This window comes from Lissotriton vulgaris, chromosome 1_1 (genome assembly GCF_964263255.1).
Source record: "Lissotriton vulgaris chromosome 1_1, aLisVul1.2, whole genome shotgun sequence".
Lineage (NCBI taxonomy): Eukaryota > Metazoa > Chordata > Amphibia > Caudata > Salamandridae > Lissotriton > Lissotriton vulgaris.
In genome coordinates, this window is record NC_141685.1 from 1,080,318,892 (window position 1) to 1,080,342,636 (window position 23,745).

The 23,745-nt window shown below is 49.1% G+C and overlaps 1 protein-coding gene across 1 annotated transcript in view; it reads right to left on the reverse strand.

Annotated features, from left to right (window-relative positions):
* Positions 1-23,745, reverse strand: part of SUN2 (Sad1 and UNC84 domain containing 2) — a 150,709-nt gene that overhangs the window by 61,347 nt on the left and 65,617 nt on the right. The window lies entirely within an intron of this gene.

Consider the following 23,745-nt stretch of genomic DNA (forward strand, 5'->3'; position numbering starts at 1 on the left):
GGATCTCTGGCACACCACTTCATTACAACTTGCCCGACCAAGTCGAAAGAGTCAGACCTCTGTTATTGGCATTAATCTTTCATTTATACTTTTTTCAACTGCTGCACAATTTGTCCCTCACTTCCTTGGCCAAGGATATGAAAGTTTGTAATCTGTGGCACCAAACGTAATGTCCAAGACAACATGCTTTACAATTTCCACATTCCTATTAATGGAATGCATAAACTTGGGTGACTTTCTTTTAACATACTTTTTTTTCTCCCCGATTTTGATTTTTAGGCCTCTCCAATATACAACCTTTAGCTTCCTGTTGCTGAAAGACCTCTGGTGGACCATACTAAAACTTACAGTGGTCCAGTACACGTCTTACCAATGGTTGGCTTTCTTGTCACTCATTGGTTTGCTTCTTATTTGATGGCTGTCCTTCCTCTAATGGGGTTGTCCCTCCCCAGCAACATAATCCTTTTGATTGGATACGTTGCATCCTTCCACTGCTCAGGCAACTTGTTTTTTTTCTTTCAGCACTTTGTGGAAGTGCATATGTTTTCTTTTCTCTCTTCCTAGTGTGCTGCTTACCCACTCAAATGCCTATCTCCCCGTGTGCTCAGTATTGCTGCCAACTCCCACCCCTCCCAAACCTTTGTTTCTCAAATAGTGCTTCTGTTGCTCCCGCTCACACCCTGTTGCTTCTTCCCCTGTGTCTTCTCCCATAGGTGCTCCTCTTAGCTCTCTTGACCCTCATATGGCTCTCTTTCCCCCCAAAATGTATTTCTACGTTTTTGGGAATAGCCAGCAGCTGCCATTGGCTGCTGGGCCACTCCTTTTTGCAAATGCCCTTTTCTCACATTTAAAAAGCAACAAACATGCTGAGTGATTCACTCCGCATCGAAATGAACACAGGAGCTGGAGGAGGAGAATGCTGACAAAATGCAAAATGTAGGACCTTCAGTGACTAGTCAAGGCATCCACTGACACTTGAGTGTGATTTCTGTTTAATACTACTGTGTTGCAGTTCCGTGGGTGTCACTCGTGTTTTTACGGGATCCTCAGCATACAGGTTGTAGTCTTTATAGAGCTTTCCTGTAGACAAAGATAGATTTTTCACGCTTTTATCGTTTCCCATAGAGAGAAAACGACCCCACGTTTAGCTGTGGATGCTAAAACTAGAGGCACCTCATGAATAGCAGCCATGCGAAATTCACAAATGGAACGATTAAGTACAGGATGCTTTCCTCACATACGGAACAGGAACTACAGGTAGTGAGGTCTTATAAATTCTGACAATGATTCACTGGTAACTGTATCGAGTTAACCTCATTTCGCACATGTCGTAATGCAATCAAAGCACCAGGATTTGTGTCCTTTCCATTTAGGGTTATAAAGAGTTACAGAGGGCTCTACACCCCAGTTCATAAACTGAATTAACTAATCCACTACACAACTCCAGTCAAACTACAGGAAGCGACATCTAAATTGCCTTTGTTACAAAAAGTGCAAATGAGAATTGTCCGCTGTTATCATACCGGTTTAATTGCCTTTCAGAAAGTGAGTCAAGAGTAACAATAAACAGAAAAAATAAAGCTCTGAATGTTGGGCCACTTAGTAGTCCAGGAGGCTCACAGTGTCCTTGGTGTTATACTGTCTGCCTGGAACTGGTGACAAAATGCTGAACCTTGGGAATCCTTTTGGACTGTAGCTAACCAACTGAACATGTGATGAGCTGTTACTCACTATTAGTAATGAGTAGGACTTCAGGCCTAGCCATTAGAGGACAAAAAAACCATTGGAGCAGCATCAAGCCCACCCAGAGCATGAAACATACGTTATACAATGATGCAAGTATAATCATCTTTACCTCTCACACATGAACACTCGTACTACAGCTTGCGGATTTCAAGTTACTTGGCAGACCACTCAATTTAGGTAGGCCCTTCTTTATGGGCTACAATGCTGTTCACAATGATAAAAAAGTGCATTAGCAGATGAAACTGCTAATGGTCAACTCTTCCATGGCTGTAACACTTAATGGTTAACTCTTCCACGGCAGGAAAACTAGTAAACAAGTACCCGGAAAGCGGACTAGTCTATGCTAATATTAACTTGCAGTCCTAAGTCATGGCCACCAGAGTAGAGAACCAAACTTAAGAACTGACCATTTTAACAAATCACTCTACAGTAAGTAGTACTATGGACTGGCTACATAGGAGTCACTACTTTGGGTACCAACAGTCGCAATATGAGCACCGAAGACTGTAGTAAGGTGATAACATCAGCACCTACATGCTACACTAGATTCATTACATTGACAGTAGCAGACTATTATAGTCACACTACGTCAGAAGGCTACCTGAGAGATGCACTGCAGCAGCAGGCTAAACGAAGTATACACTACATTAGTGCTTTTCAGAATCACCCACTTCTTGAGAAAGACCCAACTCTGGTCCTTGCACATCAAATCACTACTCAAATAGGCCACACTCGACAGACTCTTCCATCTATATTAGTCATGGAGTAGGGTGCTGCTACCTGTCTACAAACTGATTAGGCACCTCATCAGGGGCACGAGTAGTACATACATATAACTGTAATATCATAAATACATTAAAAGCAACTAGGCAGCACAAAAAACACAGGCAGAACCAACACCACACAGTGTGGAACCCATGTGACCAATGGTGCTGCCTAAAGAGCACTGTGTTGCACCCCGAAGTAATATAAGCGCATTTGTCTTGTTTTGTTTCAATAAACATCCGTACATTTTGGGAAAATTGTCTCCACACCAAAAAACTAAACATCAGAAGAAATATATGGGACAGCCCCCTATCCATTGATAAGCAAACTCTTATGACCTCAAAATCCACCATACAGTTTGGTAGAAAGGGCCTAAGAGACGCCACAATCCCTTCCAGAATATACTACCCATTTACCAGAAGATTATGGGTTCTGGGACAGGGTCACTTTCACCTTCGTATGAGCATGAAAAAACAACACTGGAAATTAACAATAACAAACAAGTTACTTACTTTCTGGTAAAACACTTTCGAGTAGATACTCTAACTGCAGATTTCTCACCTTTCGAATATTCTCCAGACACAAGACTAAATCCAGCAGTTTTTACAGTACTGCTTCCGCACTCCGCTAAGTGGCATCGTGCAGCTCTATGTTGACCTCATTCTGCAACGGATGAAACAGAGCCACATAAAGGCATCACACCTGCACGCTGATGTCAGTTTTTTTTTAATGACTTTCGGTGTGGAGCACAAAACAAATAGAAGTACCAGTGTACAGGTGTTTAATTTGGGACTTTTTTAAATGGTAAAAAACAGAGGCCACTACTCCAAATGGGGAGGTGGGAGGGTGGTGAGGAATCTGCGGTTAGATGGAGTATCTACCAGAAAGAGGATTACTAAAGGTAACTTATTTTTCTGATACTGGATACTTCAAAACCCAGATCTTTCAAACTTAGAATAGATATCAAAGCAAACTGTCCTTCCCATTGGACCTGGTTATCAAGGTAGTAGTGCTCTGTGAACGTGTGCACTGACGCTTACTTCGCAGCCTAGCAGATGTTAAGAAAACAAGTTACTTACCTGTGACTTTGGTTATCCAGTATTGGTATCTTTCATAGATTCACATGCCTGAATCCTTCCCAGTCGCCGAGGCGGGAGTCCCACGGTATATAAAAAAGCAGTGCCAAAAGTAAATTATAGTAGTAGGCCATATGAGAAAGGCCCGAGGCCTAGATTGTAGTAGCCTATCTATCTCCTTATGCTTAAAAGACCAAAGTCTTTGTTCCAACCAATCAGCTCCCTCTAGAACAGCGGTCTTCAATCTGTGGGGCGCGACCCCCAGGGGGGTCGTGGAGTCCTGGGAAGGGGGTCGCAGTTCCTGGCATTGGGCTGAGGGTGCTCACGGCGGAGGCCTAATTCACACCGAGGTGTGAAAAACATCAACGCCTCATTAACAAGTAAAAGGTCTTTTAAAGACCTGTCAAGTACTTGTGTGTGACTGTCTGTGTGTCCCACGAGCTGGGGGGGACTGGGGGAGTGGCTGTAGCGTAGCCCTTTGAGTTCAATGGATGTTGCGCACCTGGAGCTGTGGGTCCCGTGACACGTCCCCCGCCCCCAGCAGGGTGGCACAGAGATGCCCTCCCATGAGTGGGAAAGAAGAAGGAAGACAATGCAGAGAGATACATATCCCCCCCTACCCCCCCATGAGAGAGGCAGAAAGGTGGGTGGATGAATGATGGGTGGATGGATGGATGAAAGGTTGAAGGATGGATGGATGTGTGAAAAGGTGGGTGGATGAATGATGAGTGGATGGATGAATGAAAGGGTGGATGGATGAATGATGGATGTATGGATGGAAGGATGAAAGGGTGAATGGATGAAGGATTGATGTGTGGATGGGAGGATGAAAGGGTGGATGGATGAAGGATGTATGTATGGATGGAAGGATGAAAGGGTGGATGGATGAAGGATGGATGGGAGGATGAAAGGGTGGATGGATGAAGGATGTATGTATGGATGGGAGGATGAAAGGGTGGATGGATGTATGGATGGATAAAAGGCTGCATGGATGAATGATGCATGGATGGATGTGTGAAAAGGTGGGGGGATGAATGATGGGTAGATGGATGAAAGGGTGGGTGGATGGATGGATGTATGGATGGGAGGATGAAAGGGTGGATGGATGAAGGATAGATGTATGGATGGGAGGATGAAAGGGTGGATGGATGAAGGATAGATGTATGGATGGGAGGATGAAAGGGTGGATGGATGAAGGATGGATGTATGGATGGGAGGATGAAAGGGTGGATGGATGTATGAATGGATAAAAGGTTGCATGGATGAATGATGGATGGATGTGTGATAAGGTGGGTGGATGAATAAATGATGGGTGGATGGAAGGAAGGGTGGATGGGTAAAGGATGGGTGGATGGATGATGGATGTATGGATGTAAGGATGAAAGGGTGGATGGATGAAGGATAGATGTATGGATGGAAGAATGAAAGGGTGGACAAATGAAGGGTGGATGGATGGATGTGTGAAAAGGTGGGGGGATGAATAATGGGTAGATGGATGGATGAAAGGGTGGATGGATGGATGAAAGGGTGGATAGGTGAAGGATTGATGTATGGATGGGAGGATGAAAGGGTGGGTGGATGAAGCATGGGAAGATGAAAGGGTGGATGGATGTATGAATGGATAAAAGGTTGCATGGATGAATGATGGATGAATGTGTGAAAAGGTGGGTGGATGAATGATGGGTGGATGGAAGGAAGGGTGGATGGGTAAAGGATGGATGTATGGATGGAAGGATGAAAGGGTGGATGGATGAAGGATGGATGTATGGATGGAAGGATGAAAGGGTGGATGGATGGATGTGTGAAAGTGTGGGTGGATGAATGATGGAGGGATGTGATGAGGTCTAACAGGCGCATTTATGGTTGTCAAAAGTTGATGATGAGGAGTACCAGTTTCTAGAAACTTTTGTCGGAAGGGGGTCCTTACGCCTAAAAAGGTTTTACAAGGGGGTTTCGGCATCAAAAAGTTTGAAGACCTCTGCTCTAGAACCCTCTCTGCAGAGCCAGTTCTCCTCAGATTTTCGTTCGCACAAGTGGGAGTGAGTATCCCAAAAATTAGAGAACTGACTCTCCGGGGAGGAGGGTGGGTGCATGTGAATCTATGAAAGATACCAATACTGTACTGAATAACCGAAGTTACAGGTAAGTAACTTGTTTTCTTATCCAGTATTGGGGTATCTTTCATAGATTCACATGCCTGAATTAGAATAGCAAGCAGTATGCCAGACAAAGTCGGTTGCGGATGGTGGGAGACTTATTGCGATACTCTCCCATAAACACATGTTTAACAACCAACAATTGCGAAGTAAATACATTACTAATGAAAAACATGACTAAATGCCAAAGAGCAGTCATATAATATTAAACAGGAAAAGTAATATCACTACAAAAGAAGCACGTTATTTGTAAAACATATACATCTTTTACCTTTACAGAAATATTGAAAGGCATAGACTCATTATAAGATAAACAAGCATTGGAAATGCAATAGGTCTCGCAGCATTAGAGTTAGTGCTTTTAGAATTGTTTATGGGTTTTTTTTGTAAATCTTTAGCATTTTTGTTTCCTGTAGCCAATGCTAAAGAATTACAAAAAAAAAAGCCATAAACATTTCTAAAAGCTCCAACTCAAATGCTCCGAGACCTATTGCACTGTGTGAGGGTGAGGGGTTGAGGGTGAGTGAGGGTGAGGGTGAGTGAGGGTGAGTGAGGGGTTGAGGGTGAGTGAGGGTGAGTGAGGGGTTGAGGGTGAGTGAGGGTGAGTGAGGGGTTGAGGGTGAGTGAGGGTGAGGGGTTGAGGGTGAGTGAGGGTGAGTGAGGGTGAGTGAGGGTGAGTGAGGGTGAGTGAGGGGTTGAGGGTGAGTGAGGGTGAGGGGATGAGGGTGAGTGAGGGTGAGGGTGGGTGAGGGTGAGTGAGGGTGAGGGTGAGTGAGGGTGAGTGAGGGTGAGGGTGAGTGAGGGTGAGGGTGAGTGAGGGTGAGGGTGAGGGTGAGTGAGGGTGAGTGAGGGTGAGTGAGGGTGAGGGGTTGATGTTGAGGGGTTGAGGGTGAGTGAGGGGTTGAGGGTGAGTGAGGGTGAGGGTGAGTTAGGGTGAGGGGTTGAGGGTGAGTGAGGGTGAGGGTGAGGGGTTGAGGGTGAGTGAGGATGAGTGAGAGTGAGGGTGAGTGAGGGGTTGAGGGTGAGGGGTTGAGGGTGGGTGAGTGAGGGTGAGTGAGGGTGAGTGAGGGTGAGTGAGGGTGAGTGAGGGTGAGTGAGAGTGAGGGTGAGTGAGAGTGAGGGTGAGTGAGAGTGAGGGTGAGTGAGGGTGAGGGGTTGAGGGTGAGTGAGGGTGGGTGAGGGTGAGTGAGGGTGAGTGAGGGTGAGGGGTTGAGGGTGAGTGAGGGTGGGTGAGTGAGGGTGAGGGGTTGAGGGTGAGTGAGGGTGAGTGAGGGTGAGGGTGAGTGAGGGTGAGGGGTTGAGGGTGAGGGGTTGAGGGTGAGTGAGGGTGGGTGAGGGGTTGAGGGTGAGTGAGGGTGAGGGGTTGAGGGTGAGTGAGGGTGAGGGGGAGTGAGAGTGAGGGTGAGTGAGGGGTTGAGGGTGAGGGGTTGAGGGTGAGTGAGGGTGAGGGTGAGGGGTTGAGGGTGAGTGAGGAGGTGAGGGTGAGTGAGGGTGAGTGAGGGTGAGGGTGAGTGAGGGTGAGGGTGAGTGAGGGTGAGTGAGTGTGAGTGAGGGTGAGTGAGGGAGTGAGGGTGAGTGAGGGGTTGAGGGTGAGTGAGGGTGAGGGGTTGAGGGTGAGTGAGTGTGAGGGTGAGTGAGGGTGAGGGAGTGAGGGTGAGTGAGGGGTTGAGGGTGAGTGAGGGTGAGGGGTTGAGGGTGAGTGAGGGTGAGGACAGGAAAGTAGCTGCTTACCCGGAGGATAGTGGGCACAGCTGGTTCTTCATGAAAAGAGAAGCATAATGCTGAACACAGTTCTACGTGATATGCGGCATCGAAAGGGTGTCCAATGCAAATAAGCTTTGGTGCCAAAATTTGAAAAAAGACATGGCAATAAATAAAAAAATACAAAATAAATAAACAAAACGAAAACACAACCACAAAAGAAGTGGCCAATAGTCATAGTAGCTAAAGCGGTTTATCAATGGAGTTATGACGACAAACGATTAAACAACGGCAATGCCTAAAGTGACATGAGAATATTTTGGGGTACAAAAGGAACACTTGCCGAAAGGAAAGAAATCCTCAGCAGTGTAGGGTTGACAAAGTGTGAGGACCAACAGTATGAACAACAGAAATAGACAAGGCATCAGCGGCACCAAGGCAGCATAGTGACGAGGATATGGGCTGCCACGGTATACAAAAAGAGAATGATAGTAGGAGACTCGTAAAGTGCAAAAGGCATATACGCGCACAGACAATTATATAAAATCGGTCCACCAATGGTGCCAAAGTAGGAGATTGCGAGGGCGTTAAAGATAAAAATGCAGCTGCGACGAGGGGTGTTACTTTGAGTAAAGGATCAGGCGGTGCAAAAAAAACATCCGGGCAGGGTAACCGAGTGCTCACAGCCGAGATGCAACGCACTTTGAGGGTCGGGAACAGAGTTTAAATATTTAGCGCTGGGCGGAAGCCAGATAAATAAGAAGATGGACTATAGAGTAGCTCCTCCTCTTAGATTAACTAACAAAATAAACAGAGGACAACAAGAAAAGAAACAAAGCGGGCAAAAATGGGGGCCATGATAAAATGGTGTAGAAAATTACATATGCAATGGTCGAGGCCAATACCCCATAACAAACCGGGGATGAAAACAAAAGGCATGAACAAAAATGCGACACGGCGGGAAGGGGAGGGGGCGGAGCGGGTAAAATAACAAACAAGACGGAGGGAAGAGAGGGGAGAGGGGAGGAGAAATGCGACACGGCGGGAAGGGGAGGGGGCGGAGCGGGTAAACCAAGACGGACGTGCACGCGCTTTTAAGCTCAATGCGCATGCGCATTGAGCTTAAAAGTCACGGGCACTGCAAGGAATCGCCACGATTCCTTGCAAGTTGGGGAAAGAGTGGATAAGTCCCAATACTCTCGCTTGCTCGATGCGCATGCGCATCGACAGGCGAGACCTAATAAAACATTGGTTACCTGAATCTGTTCTTATGGAAACAGGTGACGTAAAATCGCTTGAGCAACTGTCCCATCATGTTGATTTGCCGATTGCAGGCTGTAATGTCTTGTAAACGTGTGGACATTCTTCCATGTCGCAGCACGGCAGATATTCTCTAGCGTCACTCCTGCAAACAATGCTGTAGACCCTGCTACAGTTCTTGTAGAGTGAGACCTGACAGTTCTTTGTAATTTTCGTTGGATTTGATGTGGCAAAAATGGATCGCAGAGGCTATCCACCTGGAAATTGTGGCTTTAGTGACTGCTTTCCCCAGTGTAGCTTGGCCATAAGCCACAAACAACTGATCTGATTTCCTGAAGCTTTTTGGTCTTTGAAGATAAAACTTCAAGCATCGTTTAATGTCCAAAGAATGCAGTGTTCTTTCCGCCGGAGTTGTCGGATTTGGGAAGAAAACTCGCAATTTCTCTGGTTCGTTTAGGTGGAACTGAGAAGGCACTTTGGGTATGAGAGTTGGATTCGTTCGAAGAGTGACATACTCTTGAGAGAAATGTAAGAAAGGTTCCTTTATAGTTAAAGCCTGAATCTCTCCCACTCTTCTGGCAGACGTTAGGGCTAAAAGCAAAGCGCCCTTCCATGTCAGGTACTTGAGGTCGGCTTTGTGAATTGGCTTGAACGGGTGCTTCATCAGTTGGGAAAGGACCGTGTTGAGTTCCCATTCCGGTGGTGAAGGTTTTATCGGAGGATAAGTCCTGAAAAGACCTCTCATGAACTGTTTTATCAGCGATGAAGAACATAGTGAGGGAATGTCAGCCATCTTCCTGAACCTGGATAGAGCCGCTAGATGAACCTTTACAGGAGAGAAAGAAAGACCAGAACGAGCCAAATGTAATAAATAAGGAAGATTTTTTTCTGCTGTAGCTTCAATAGGGTGTAAAGCATTTGAAGTACACCAGGAGCAGAATTGCCTTCATTTGAGACGATAAGTCTTTAACATGCTCTGGGCTCGTGCTTTCTTTAAGATGTCCCGGCAATCATGAGGAATTTTGAGATTCTAGGAAGTTAGGAGCCATGCGTGCAATTTCAGAGATTAAGGGTCTGGGTGAAGTACCTGACCCCCGTTGCGTGACAGTAGTGTTGGAGCCGGGAGAAGTTTGATTGGAGGTTCCAGCGATAGCAACATGAGCTCCTGAAACCAATACTGACTAGGTCATCTGGGAACAATTAGGAGGAGAAGGCAGCTCTCCTGTTTCATTTTGCGCAACACTCGTGGAATCAACGGGATCGGAGGAAAAGCGTAGGCATAAATCCCTGATCATCGCATGGACAGGGCAATCCCTCTTGATCCCTGTTGAGGGTATCTGCTGGCGTAATACCGGCATTTCTTGTTCTGTTGGGTCGCAAACAAGTCCAACGTTGGCTGGCCCCAAGTCTGAAACATCTTGATCAATTGAGTGTTGTCTAGCTCCCACTCGTGGCAATCCGACAAGGATCTGCTGAGCTTATCTGCTAGGGTATTGTGGAGGCCTTTGACATGTTCCGCCTTGAGAGTTATGTTGTGAAGTGTCAGCCATTCCCATAACTCCTGAGCTTCCTTTGAGAGCGTAGCTGATCTTGTCCCTCCCTGCTTGTTTACATAAAACATGCTGGTGGTATTGTCCGTTCGGATACTGGGAAGGAACGCTTGTAGGGATAGAAATATGGCTCTCAACTCTAGACTGTTGATGTGACATTGTCTGTATTTCTGGGACCATTTGCCCTGCACTTACAAATCCTGGAGATACCCTCCCCAGCCCTCCATGGACGCATCCGTTGTTAGCACGAAATCCGGAGGAGTTTGTAAGAATGGGAGTCCTTGTTTTAAATTGTGTAGTTGCGTCCACCATTGAAGAGCATCTTCCATGTGTGGGGTGACTTTGATGATGTCCTCGAAGGAACCTGTAGCTTGTTGCCACTGCAGATATAGCTCCTCCTGTAGAGGCTGCATTTTGAGACGTGCCAGTGGAATGAGATTTCTGGCCGAAGAACATCTTCCCAGAAGTGAAGCAAACAGGCGAACAGAAAGTGACTTTCTTTTTGACAGTTTTATGGCCAATATCTGCAGACGGAGCTGCCTTTCTTGAGACAAGAATGCCTTGCATTGTTTCGTGTCCAGACGAGCCCCTAGGAAAAGCAGGACTCTTTTCGGAAGAGTTTGAGATTTGCTGTCGTTCACAGTGAGACCTAGGGATGCAAAGAGATTGCCACACTCTGCTATGTCGTTCTGTACTCTGCACTTTGATGGACCTTTGACTAGCCAGTCGTCCAACTACGGGAAAACCTGGATCCCGGACGAGCTTAGTGCTGCCGCTATCAGAGCCAGGCACTGCGTAAAAATCCTTGGAGCCGACTTGAAGCCAAATGGGAGTACTTTGAACTGATAATGGGCGCCAGCCACAGTCAAACGGAGATACTTTAGATATTTTGGGTGAATTGGGATGTGAATGTAAGCGTCTTCCATGTCCAAAGAAGCCATAAAATCTCCCTCGTTTAGGCAACTTAGAATTTCCGCAAGAGTGACCATGCGAAAACCCTGCTTCTTGAGATATCTGTCGAGATTGCGCAGGTCCAAAATCGGTCGCCATTCCCCTGATTTCTTTTTTATGAGGAAAAAACAGGAATAGAAGCCTGTCCGCCTCTGATGAACTGGGACTTTTTCTATAGCGTTCTTGAGGAGTATTGAGTGAACTTCTTTGAACAATAAGTGAAGCCGAGGGGGAGGGGACCCCTGGGCAGAGTTATTGGTGGTTTGGTGACAAACTCCAGGGTGTCTTCATGTTGAACTAAGTCCAGCATCCACTGATCGGGTGTAATCCGCTGCCACTGTTTTTGAAAGGCAGATATCTTCGCACCCACAGGGAGGGAAGGAAATATGGTTGGCGCCCGGCTGATCTCACTGTTTTCTGTGAGTGTCTCACCCTTGATTGTTTGTGCGCTTTCGTCCGCCTTGGCGAGGGAAACTAGCTGTTCCGGACTGGCGATAAGAAGACTGATAATTTTGCCGGTACAGAGGCTGATATTGTCTGCCGTGTTGGTAGTAGCTTCCTCTAGATGAGTATCCACGTCCTTTAGCACCTCTAAAAGATCCTCTCTTACACTGTAATGAACCTATGGATCTTGCGGTGTCAGTATCCGTCTTGATTGCTTGGAGAGCCTCGTCGATGTGTTTCCCAAATAGAGACTCTCCGTCGTAAGCCATGTCCAAGATCTTTAACTGGACCTCGGGCCTAAAGGTGGTAGCCTTTAGCCAGCCCAGTCGTCTGGGAACTGCAGCTCCTACCAGTTGTCTAAAGTTTGCATTTGCAATATCTAAAGCGCAGTCAATGGTTTCTGCAGCTGCACGTTCCTCCTCCATTAAGATCTTGCGTGCCTCCTGCCTTTTAACTTCTGGAATCAGATTAATCATACCAGCCATCTCGGACCACATTTGGCAATCATAGCGCCCTATAATCGGCAAAGAATTTGAAGCTCTGATCGAGGCAGCAGCCATGGTGGAATTTTTTTTACCGATAAGGTCCAAACGACACCCCTCCTTATCTGGTGGTGGCTAGGTTTTTCGATCTTTGTTGCGCGGCCTGCGAGATGACCAAATCCGGCCGCGGGTGTCCAATGAGGCATGAAGAACTATTGAGAGGAGCGCAATATTTTTTATCAATCCTTGGTAACACGGCCGGCACAGAAGCAGGATTTTCATCACTTTGACGTCTTCTTTCCAGATATAATCTATAATAGGAATGGCTCTCGACACCTTCCTAGTTTCTTCTTTAAAATCATGAAGAAAACATTCTGTCTGTTCCACTGTTACCGGCAGTTGAAATCTAGTTGCAGCTCGCTGCATGAGATTATGGAACCCACCTATGTCCAGGTGGTGAGTCTGAAGGTTGTGGAGTTGGTGGAGACGGCATGGGAATAATGTAACTATCCCATGGATCTACCAGAGGATTATCTGGTAACTCACCCTCCTCTACTTCTTCATCCGAAGAAGTATCCGGGGTCTGAGTAGGCAAATCAGGTTGTGGAAGGTTCCGTTACCGGAGACCTAGGTGGTGGAATCTCAGGTTGAGGAACCAGAACTGCAGGTTGGGGTGGAGGCACGTCCTGCTGCGGCGGAAAACGTTGTTTATAGTCTGCCAGCATGGCCTGTAAATCCTGAATAAGGCTCGGCGGCAGATGGCTGGGTTCCGAAGGACGAGATAGTCTTTGGTATTCTGTCTGATGAGGCACTACAATATCCTCCTGATAGTTATGTTCAGAATAGTCATCATCCTCCTTATCATCCTGGCACTTAATGTACAATTCTGAAGGATGATGAGCTATCCCAAAAGCTCCTTCATTGTCATCATCCTCAAAATCATCCTCCTCTTCATGAGCATAAGTCTCTAGGAGATTGGAGGGCGTGAGTGGCGAGATGTAAGCAAATTCTTGCCGCTGGTACGATATTAATTGAAAAGTTTTAGAAGAAAGCGGCGTAGAAAAAGCCTGTATTGTGGTTAGATGCTTTGCTGAAGTAACAGCTATTGGCCTTGCTGGAGGCGTCGACGACGGGACCATCGTCGACGGAATCGACGTCGACGGAGTCGTCGGCGACGGGACCACAGTCGACGGGCTCGTCGTTGACTTCAACAACGGGCTCTTTGTCGACGAGACGCTCATTGACGGTACCGTAGATGACTTCGTCGATGAGGGCGTCAATGGTGTCTTGACTGTCGTTGACGGATCGTCGACGATGGTTCTTTTAGTCACAATGAAGATCCTAGTAGACAGGATAGGTGATGGCTGTGCTGGAAATCATAGCCGTCGACGAAGGAGCACAAGATGAGATGGTAGTCACAGGTAAGGAGACAGAAGAAGTCTTACTCACAGTTTTCTTTGTAGATTCCTTGAGAGCTGGGGCTTCAGGGAGAGAAGATGGAGATCTCTGTGAAGAGCCCGAAGTGGAGTGGGAGGTTTTAACATGTTTTCTCCACTCACTTGGATAATCCTGATGCGATCTAGCTCTCTTACTTGAGGTCGAAGCTCAGTCTTCATCATCAGCTGGAGAGGATTTGAGCCATAAGAGGACTCTGGCCTCTCTATCCCTTAAGGTTTTGGAAGGGAAGGTGCGGCAGATCTTACAATTTTTTGCCTCATGTTTTGGATAAAGGCATTAAATGCAGTCCTTATGTTGGTCATCAACATGGACCCTTTTCTTTTGACATGTTCTGCAAGGTTTAGATAAAGCCTTTTTGTCAGACATCCTGAAGTAGAGAAGAAACTGAGTAAAGACTCAGGGAGACTCCCTTCCACACGACGTGCGGTGAAAATCTGAGGAGAACTGGCTCTGCAGAGAGGCTTCTAGAGGGTGCTGTGAGCTGATTGGTTGGAACAAAGACTTTGGTCTTTTTAGCATAATGAGGTAGATAGGCTACTACAATCTAGGCCTCAGGCCTTTCTCATAGGGCCTACTACTGTAATTTACTTTTGGCACTGCTTTTTTATATACTGTGGGACTCCCACCTCGGTGACGGGGAATGATTCAGGCATGTGAATCTATGAAAGATACCCCAATACTGGATAACAGGCACTCTGGTTGCCAACTGGACCAGCCTTGGGTGTGGTGGAAGGGCCTTGAGTACTCCTGGAGGGCGCTTTTCTGTCTGTGCATAGCAGAGCTTAATGTAGAGGATTATCCACCTAGACAGAGTCATTTTCAACACTGCCTTTCCTGTCTTCACTGCAACGAACCCCACAAGAAGTTGATCATCCTCCCAATGGTCTTTGGTGCCATCGATATAAAAGCTTAAAGATTTTTCGGGTCCAATCAATGGAGTCAATCCTCCTCTTTAGAGGGATGACGCTGAGCAAAGAACTGTGGCATGGTGATGGATAGCCCAACGTGAAAAAGGATCATGATTTTTGGCCCAAAAGCTGCCCAGGTCCCAAACACCACTTCATCTGGGGAAAAGGCGGTATATGGCTATTGAACTGAGAGAGCTTGGAGCTCACTCAGTCGATGAGCTGAAGTAACCACAGTGAGACGACAGTTTTAAGAGTCAGAAGAGGCAACAAGTAGCTGAGCACGGTCAAAGATGTTACACATGAGGAAAGTCAGGACCAAATTAAGGACCCACTGTGACATCACAAACAGTGGGGGAGGGAACGTGGGTCAAACCTTTAATGAGCTCCATCACAACAAATGATATAAATAAGGACAGTTGTTCTGGCAAACACAAAAAGGCTGACAAATAACCTTTAATGGTGTCCACTGCAAGACCAAAAGAAATTCAACAAACATCTAAGAGTTTGGCTTGTAGGGGATCTGCATCGTGAGCTTCACACATTTTTCCCAGTCCCTTGCGTAAACAGGTGTCAGTATCACATCCACAACCTCAGGAAGTAGATCGCATACAGTTAACTGGTGCTGCTCAATCGCCACACATGGAGGTGTAGATTGCACAGGCTTGGGTGCGGAACCCTGCCCTACCACTGCACCAGAAGATCCACCCGAAGCAGTAGTACAATTTGAGGACAAATGTTCATGCCAAGTAATTTGAGGTACTGCACAAACCTAGCCAAATCGAGAATCGAGAGCTGCTAGGATGACTTGGGCCTCAACATTCTTGATGTTCAAAAATCAGGGCAGGAAAGGCAGTGGCAGAAAGGCGTGCACGAGTCCAGTGCTCCATTGTACCCTGAATAGGTCTTCTAGAGAGAGCGTTCTTGGGAACTCCAACGTGCAGACATTTTGGCACTGTTCGTTCTTGACCGGTGACAAGATCAAGCCAGGGCTCTCCTCACTTCTATGCCACCTCGGAGTGCACCTGCCAATCCTGATCTGCTAGCTGTCGCCGGCTGAGCTTGTCCACCCTAGTGTTTAAAGATCATCCAGGTGGTTCACAATCAGGGAGATGATCTGACACTCCAGCCAAACTCCAGAGGTGCAGAGTATATTGGAACAGGACCCCATTCTGCATGGCTGGCTGGAGTACTACAAGGTCGTGGTGTTGTCTGTGAGAATGAATATGCTACTTACCAGTATGCATCTGTTCTTGGCATGTAGGGCTGCTAACATTCATATCTTTGCATTAGATCGCCACCTAGTGTTGGGTCCGGATGATCGCACATTGTTGTCCTGGAAGAGTCTTCGAAGTATCCTGATATGGGTGGCTCCTCCCCTGGACTACAGTGCGCATGGGCATCGGCTCCATCCCCAGATTGTTTTTCGCCATTGTGGCAGAGGATGGAGTGGCAAGTGTAAAGGATGTCCATGCTAATGATTGAATACAATAGTATATCTGCAGCTGCGACAGGCACCGGGGAGGAGGGTGGGCGATATGAATGTTAGCAGCCCTACATGCCAAGAACAGATGCATACTGGTAAGTAGCATATTCAGTTCGAGGCATGTGGGCTGCTAAATTCATATCTTTGCATAGAATACCTAGCAGTCCCTCCATCAGCGGCGGTTGCCCGTGCCAGCTGCAGAAACCTGAAAAAGTGTCTTGAGAACAGCCTGCCCTACAGCCGCTTGCTGTTTGGAATGTACATCAACACAGTAGTGTTTTGTAAAGGTATGTGGTGTAACCCACGTGGCTGCTCTGCAAATATCCTCTAGAGGAATGTTTCCAAGGAAAGCCATGGATGCCCCCAACTTGCGTGTGGAGTGTGCCTTTGGGGGTATTGTTAAAGTGCGCTTGGCTTTATGATAACAGATTTGGATGCACTTAACAATCCATCTGGCTATTCCTGCTTTGGAAATTGGGTTGCCTTTGTGTTGTGGTGAGAAGGCAACAAAGAGTTGTTTTGTCTTCCTAAAGTGTTGTGTCCTGTCTATGTAGTACATCAATGCCCTCCGTACGTCTAAGGTATGGAGCATCCTCTCCGCCACTGTTTGTGGGTTTTGGAAGAATGCAGGCAAATCGATAGTTTGGTTGAGATGAAAGTGTGACACCACCTTTGGAAGGAATTTGGGGTTAGTACGTAGTACCACCCTATTTGGATGAATCTGGATGAAAGGCTCTTGTATCGTGAGTGCTTGCAACTCACTTACGCGTCTTAGTGACGTAATGGCAATTAGGAAAGCAACTTTCCACGTTAGGAATTGCAGTTCGCACGAGTGCATTGGCTCAAACGGTGGTCCCATCAGCCTGGTGAGGACCACATTGAGGTTCCACACGGGAGCTGGCGGTGTTCTTGGGGGAATGACTCGTTTCAGGCCTTCAAGAAACGCTTTAATGGCAGGCACCCTGAAGACTGAGAGATGCTGCCTATTCTGAAGGTAAGCCGCGATGGCGGATAGATGTATCCGAATAGAAGTGTACGCTAGTTTGCACTTGTAAAGGTGTAACAGATAGCAAATGATGTTAGGGATAGACGCATCTAGCGGGTTTATGTCATTGCTTGCACAGTAAATGACAAAACGCTTCCATTTTGCGGCATAGCATGCTCTTTTTGACGGCTTCCTCGCCTCCTTGATGATGTTCATGCATTCAGGAGGTAGGTTCAGGTATCCAAACTCTAAGACTTCAGGAGCCAGATCGCTAGGTTGAGCTGTTGCGGATCTGGATGCTGAATTTCTCCATGGTTCTGCGTCAGAAGTCTGGGCGTGAGGCGCAGTCTTTGATGCGGGACCACTGAGAGCTCGAGGAACGTGGTGTACCATGCTTGGCGCGCCCACGTTGGAGCCACTAGGATGAGTGTCATGGAGTGTTGCCGTAGTTTCCTCGCCACCAGTGGTATCAGGGGTGTCGGGGGAAAAGCGTAAGCAAATTTGCCTGACCAGTTCATCCATATCGCATTGCCCTGCGATTGGGGGTGTGGGAACCTGGCGGCGAAGCTTTGGCATTTTGCGTTCTCCCTTGTGGCGAACAGGTCTATGTCTGGACGCCCCCACCTTTGGAAGTACGGCTGGAGTACCGATGGATGTATCTCCCACTCGTGCATTTGATGACTGTATCTGCTGAGCAGATCCGCCATCTGATTGTCCTTCCCCGGGAGGTGTTCTGCCATGAGGAAGATGTTCCTCTGAATGGCCCACTTCCACATGCTCTGAGCCAGGTGAGACAGCTGTGGTGAGTGGGTGCCCCCCTGTTTTTGGATGTAGTACATCGCGGTCATGTTGTCCGTCCGGACTAACACCACTTTGTTGCACAGATGTACAATGAAGGACTTGAGCGCCATGAAGATCGCCATCAGTTCTAGATAGTTGATGTGCATCTTCTGTTGCTGCGTCGTCCATAGTCCCTGCACTGTGTAAGTGAGCAGGTGTGCTCCCCATCCCTGGAGAGATGCGTCCGTTGTCAGGATAACCTGTGGCACTGGCTCCTGGAACAGTCGGCCCTTGCAAAGGTTGTGTGGAGTCCACCAATGCAGAGAGTTGTATGCCCGACTGGTAACCAACACTAGGTCTGTTAATTGTCCCTGAGCCTGTGTCCACTGATTTGCTAAGCACTCCTGGAGCGGGCGCATATGCAACCGTGCGTGAGGGACTATGAAGATGCAGGAGGCCATCATGCCTATCAACTGCATGAACACTCTTGCTGGAAGCGAGTGTCCCGGTCTGAACTTCTGGATTAAGGACTGCATGCCGTCTATCCTGACCTGGTTTGGTTGTGCCGAGGCCGTCAGGGTGTTGATTGTCGCACCCAGAAACTGCCGGACGTGTGCCGGCCGAAGGTGTGACTTCGGGTAATTCAACGAGAAACCCAGGTCGTGAAGGAGGTGAATGGTAGTCGACATGTCCGCGGCGCACTGCTGTTCCGATCTGGCTTGAACGAGCCAGTCGTCGAGGTAGGGGTAGACATGGATGTTCTGCCTCCTGAGGTGCGCTGCTACAGTCGCCAGACACTTGGTAAAGACCCTTGGGGCAGTTGTGACTCCGAAGGGTAGGACTTTGAACTGATAATGCGTGCCCTGGATAGTGAACCTGAGGTACTTCCTGTGGGACGGATGTAACGGAATGTGGAAATAAGCATCCTTGAGATCCAAGGTTGCTAAGAAGTCTCCTTTGTTTAACATAGGAAGAATCTGTTGCAGTGTGAGCATGTGGAAATGCTCTGACAGTATGTACAGATTGAGGGGACGGAGATCCAGAATTGGCCGTAGAGATCCATCCTTTTTTGGAATGAGGAAGTACAGAGAATAAACCCCTGTGCCTTCCTCCCCCACTGGCACGAGCTCGATTGCCCCTTTTTGCAGCATCACCAACACTTCCTGCTGCAATAAGTGCAAGTGCTCTGCGGACATAGGCCTTTGCCTTGGTGGAATGTTGGGTGGAGTGGACTTTAACTCTAGACAATAACCGTACTGGATAAGCTGTCGCACCCACCTGTCTGTGGTGATGTTGGTCCAGACGGGCAGGAACTGTTGTATTCTCCCCCCGACAGGTGTTAAATGGTCGGGGGGCAGTGACAGAGAGTCACTGGTTGCTTGGGGCAGAGGAGCGTGAATTGTTGCCTCCTTTGCCACGTCCTTTGTTGCTGTTTCCCCTGTAGCCCCTCTTGTTTTGTTTGGGGTACGAGGACTGTGCTCCACCTCTAGGGAACTGTGACTGTTGACCCATCTGTCCTCTGGTGACTCCACGGGCACCTGAGCGACGAAAATTATTGCCCCGAAACTGCTGAGATTGTAGGGCCCCCATCGATTTAGCAGTTTCAGTGTCCTTTTTAATCTTTTCCAGGGTGGTGTCAACATCTGGACCAAACAGTCTATCCGGATTGACTGGTTGATTAAGTATGGTTGTTTGAATGTCAGGTTTGAACCCCGATATGCGGAGCCAAGCCTGTCTTCTGAGCATGACACTGGTGTTAACGGCCCTAGCGGCTGTGTCAGCGACATCAAGTGCGCACTTTATGGCCGCGTTGGAGATCAGTTGTCCCTCTTGTATAATCATTTTGGTGCCTTCTTGAAACTGCGGAGGCAGGTGTTCTACAATCTGCTCTAGTGTGTCGTAATGTGATCGATCATAACGTGCCAGTAGTGCCTGTGTATTTGCAATACGCCAGAAATTGGCAGCCTGTGCAGCCACTCTTTTGCCTCCTGCCTCCAGCACTTTGGACTCCTTATCCGGGGGAGGAGCTTCACCCGTTGTTTGGGAGTTGGCCCTCTTGCGTGCGTTTGCTACCACCAAGGAGTCAAGCGGCAACTGTCCTCGAATGTATGCAGGGTCTGCAGGCGCTGGTCTGTACTTTTTTTCAATACGTGGGTTGACCACCCTCGCCCTGGTAGGCTCTTTAAAGATGTCCGCAGCGTGCTTGAGGACCCCTTTGAGCATAGGCAGTGTCTTTACATTTCTTTCCGAAACTGAAAACGTGTCGAATAGAAAGTCTTCCTCAACTGGGTCAGCATGCATGTCCACATCATGATTAGCAGCTGCCCTCTCAATTAGTGCATGAAAACCTGCAGAATCCTCCGTAGGGGATGCACGTGTACTGAAGGACTGTGGGTCTTGCCCCACATCTTGGTTGCCTTGTTCCCCAATGCCATAATAAGAATCTGGCTGTGCATCAGGTTCATTTACTGGGAACGTGTATTGTTCATCTTCACCATAGTCCCCACTGTCAGAGTGGTCTGGAGACGGTGTTGGGCTCCTTCCCAGAGGAGGCGGAATAGGTTCCATGAGGACAGAGGCGTCCTGTGGAAACTTCTTCTTCTTTAGGGGAATGACGTAGGATTCCACCGGCTGCGAAGTGATCTTCCTTTTATAAAGGGTTAACTTCCCCGTGTCCGCGTCTATAAAACACTCCGAATCCTCTTCAGGGTCGAGCACTTGACCCGAAGATGTCCCCGCCGTAGAAGAATCCGACTTCTTTGGCGTCGATTTCGAGGAAAAGGCCTTTGGCACCACTTTTGGCGGTAGAAGGAAGAGGAGCTTGCTTGCCGGCTTGACCGGGACATCTGCCGCCTTCTGCGTCGATGGCGTTGGCGTCGACGAGGACAAAACCTTGTCCTTAATTCTTTGTAGTGAAGCAGCCACGAGAGATGCGTCGGTGACCGATGTCTTTGGCACCGACGAGGTGGCCTTGCCTTCGGATGCGACGTTCCGTTGGTCTTTTGGAGGGATGGACGGCGCCGACCCCGAGCTGGAGCGATGCGCAGATGTCCCCGTTGGAGCCGGTGCTGTGTCGGTTGCTTTAGCAGGCTTCGCCGGCGCCGGCGCGCTTGTCTTGTGCGTGCCACCCTTCTTAGAGGATCTCTCCTCCGGCGCCGATTTCGACCCTGTGGAATCGCCGTGTTTCTTCGACTTCTGCGGACCGGAGGTCGACGGAGTCGATGAGGCCGCCGGTTTACTTGTTTTTGCCGTTGCGACCGCCATCTTAGGGACGTTCGAGTCCTTCACTTTCGGTTTCGGTTTCGGGTCGGCCATTTTAGGTGCAGTCGAGACCGTTGCTTTCAGTTTCGGTTTCGAAACCCTAGGCGCCGCAAGTATGTCCGTGGCCGGGCCGACAGGCGGGGCCGTGGCTTGCGCTACAGGGTCTTGGGTAAGGCCGACAGGCGATCCCGCGACCCCCTCCTGATGTTCTTCAACTTCGGGGCATAGCTCGTCCCCTGAGCTATCTTCCTCGGCCCCATAAACCATCACGTCGTCCCCTACCTCGTCGAAGTATTCAAGGCCCTGACCCACGACTCCGTCGTCGTCATATTCCGGGTCGGCCTCGACCTCCGTCTCAGGCGGGGAGATTTGAAGATGATGGCTCTGGTCCTCTTCTTCTTGGTCGCCGAAGATGTTATCTGGATCGGGGGCCGCCTGTTTGGCCACAAGGCGCACCGCGCGCCGAATCGTGAGAGTTTTCTTCGACCTGAACTTCGCACAGGCCCGGCAACTTCCTTCGTCATGGTCTGGCGAAAGGCACTTATTACAGACCGGGTGTACATCTATATGTGGGTATTTGGACCCACAGAGCGGACAGAGTTTAAACGGACTCCGCTCCATGTTGGGAACTTAGTGTCGAGTCGCGATGAGAAGGCCTCGATGTCCGAAGAGTTGTAAGAAAACTCCGGTGATTCCGGCTCCGAGAGACGGAAGGAACTCGAGACCGTACGCAAACAATACCGACGTAAAGAACCCAAAGCCTTTTGGCCGTAAAAAATGATGTTTATTCGGTTCCGACGGAGAGACGTCGAGACCTCATCCGAACCCAATGGCGGAAAAAAACAATCTGGGGATGGAGCCGATGCCCATGCGCACTGTAGTCCAGGGGAGGAGCCACCCATATCAGGATACTTCGAAGACTCTTCCAGGACAACAATGTGCGATCATCCGGACCCAACACTAGGTGGCGATCTAATGCAAAGATATGAATTTAGCAGCCCACATGCCTCGAACTCTGTACTATCCTTAACTTGCTGGATGGCAGTAAGGCCTTCAACAGCAGGCGGATGTCCAGCAACTCCAACAGATTTATATGGACCAGAGTTTACACCGGGGGCTAGAGTCCTCTGGCCTCGCCGCCGGGGACAAGAATCCTCTGGGCTCCGCTGCCGGGGACAAGAGTCCTCTGGTCTCCGCCGGGGACAAGAGCCCTCTGGTCTCCGCCAGGGACAAGAGCCCTCTGGTCTCCGCCGGGGACAAGAGCCCTCTGGTATCCGAATGGGGACAAGAGCGCCCTGGTCTCCGACGGGGACAAGAGCGCCCTGGTCTCCGCCGGGGAATAGAGCCCTCTGGTCTCCGCCGGGGAATAGAGCCCTCTGGTCTCCGCCGGGGACAAGAGCCCTCTGGTCTCCGCCGGGGACAAGAGCCCTCTGGTCTCCGCTGGGGACAAGAGCCCTCTGGTCTCCGCCGGGGACAAGAGCCCTCTGGTCTCCGCCGGGGACAAGAGCCCTCTGGTCTCCCCCGGGGACAAGAGCCCTCTGGTTTCCCCCGGGGACAAGAGCCCTCTTGTCTCCCCCGGGGACAAGAGCCCTCTGGTCTCCGCCGGGGACAAGAGCCCTCTGGTCTCCGCCGGGGACAAGAGCCCTCTGGTCACCGCTGGGGACAAGAGCCCTCTGGTCTCCCCCGGGGACAAGAGCCCTCTGGTCTCCCCCGGGGACAAGAGCCCTCTGGTCTCCCCCGGGGACAAGAGCCCTCTGGTCTCCCCCGGGGACAAGAGCCCTCTGGTCTCCGCCGAGGACAAGAGCCCTCTGGTCTCCGCCGAGGACAAGAGCCCTCTGGTCTCCGCTGGGGACAAGAGCCCTCTGGTCTCCGCTGGGGACAAGAGCCCTCTGGTCTCCTCCGGGGACAAGAGCCCTCTGGTCTCCTCCGGGGACAAGAGCCCTCTCATCCCTCCCAGGGATAAGAGCCCTATCGTCCTTCCCAGGGACAAGAGCCCTCTGCGCCCCCCCCCCCCTCGTCTCCGCCATGGACAAGATAAGGGTCCTCTCGTCTCCACCAGGCACAAGACAAGAGTCCTCTGGTCACTACCTGTCCAAAATCCCCTCCAGCCCAGCAAACACATCTGTCACTAGCATGGGGTCTAGGTGGGGGAAGGGACAGGGGTCTGTCCTGATCAGTTTAGGGTTGAGCAGCCACCACTGCAGCTCTTAAGCGTTCTCCTTTGAAACATGTATTATGTCAAACATGTCCCTTGGTGCTGGATCCACTGGGACCTTAGATCCCACTTCAGAGTCCGCACATGCCACCAGGCGAATTGGACAAGAGAATACTTGAGGACAGCAGGCAAGAAGCCTCAGAACGCCTCTTACCGAGATACAGGAGTGAAGCTGATAATATCATGAATGTTCTGGGGTTGCTGCGATGGAGGAAAGGCCAGCAACTGCACTGGGTACAGAAGAGCTCTGATAAAACAAAAATTTGTGGAAGTGTCTTTGGATCATTGATCAAGAACTCCAAAGATGTCAAAAGGTGCACCGTCATCTGGAGGTGGTCTACGACTGACTGTGGCGAGCCTGCCTTCAAAAGGAAGCCATCAGGGTAGGAGAAAACTTATATCCCCAACCTCAGAAGATGTGCTGCGACTACCGCCATGACTTTTGTGAACACCTAAAAGACACTGGCAAGACCGAAGTGGAGCACAGCAAATTGAAACGGTTCCTGAGGCACCTTGAACCACAG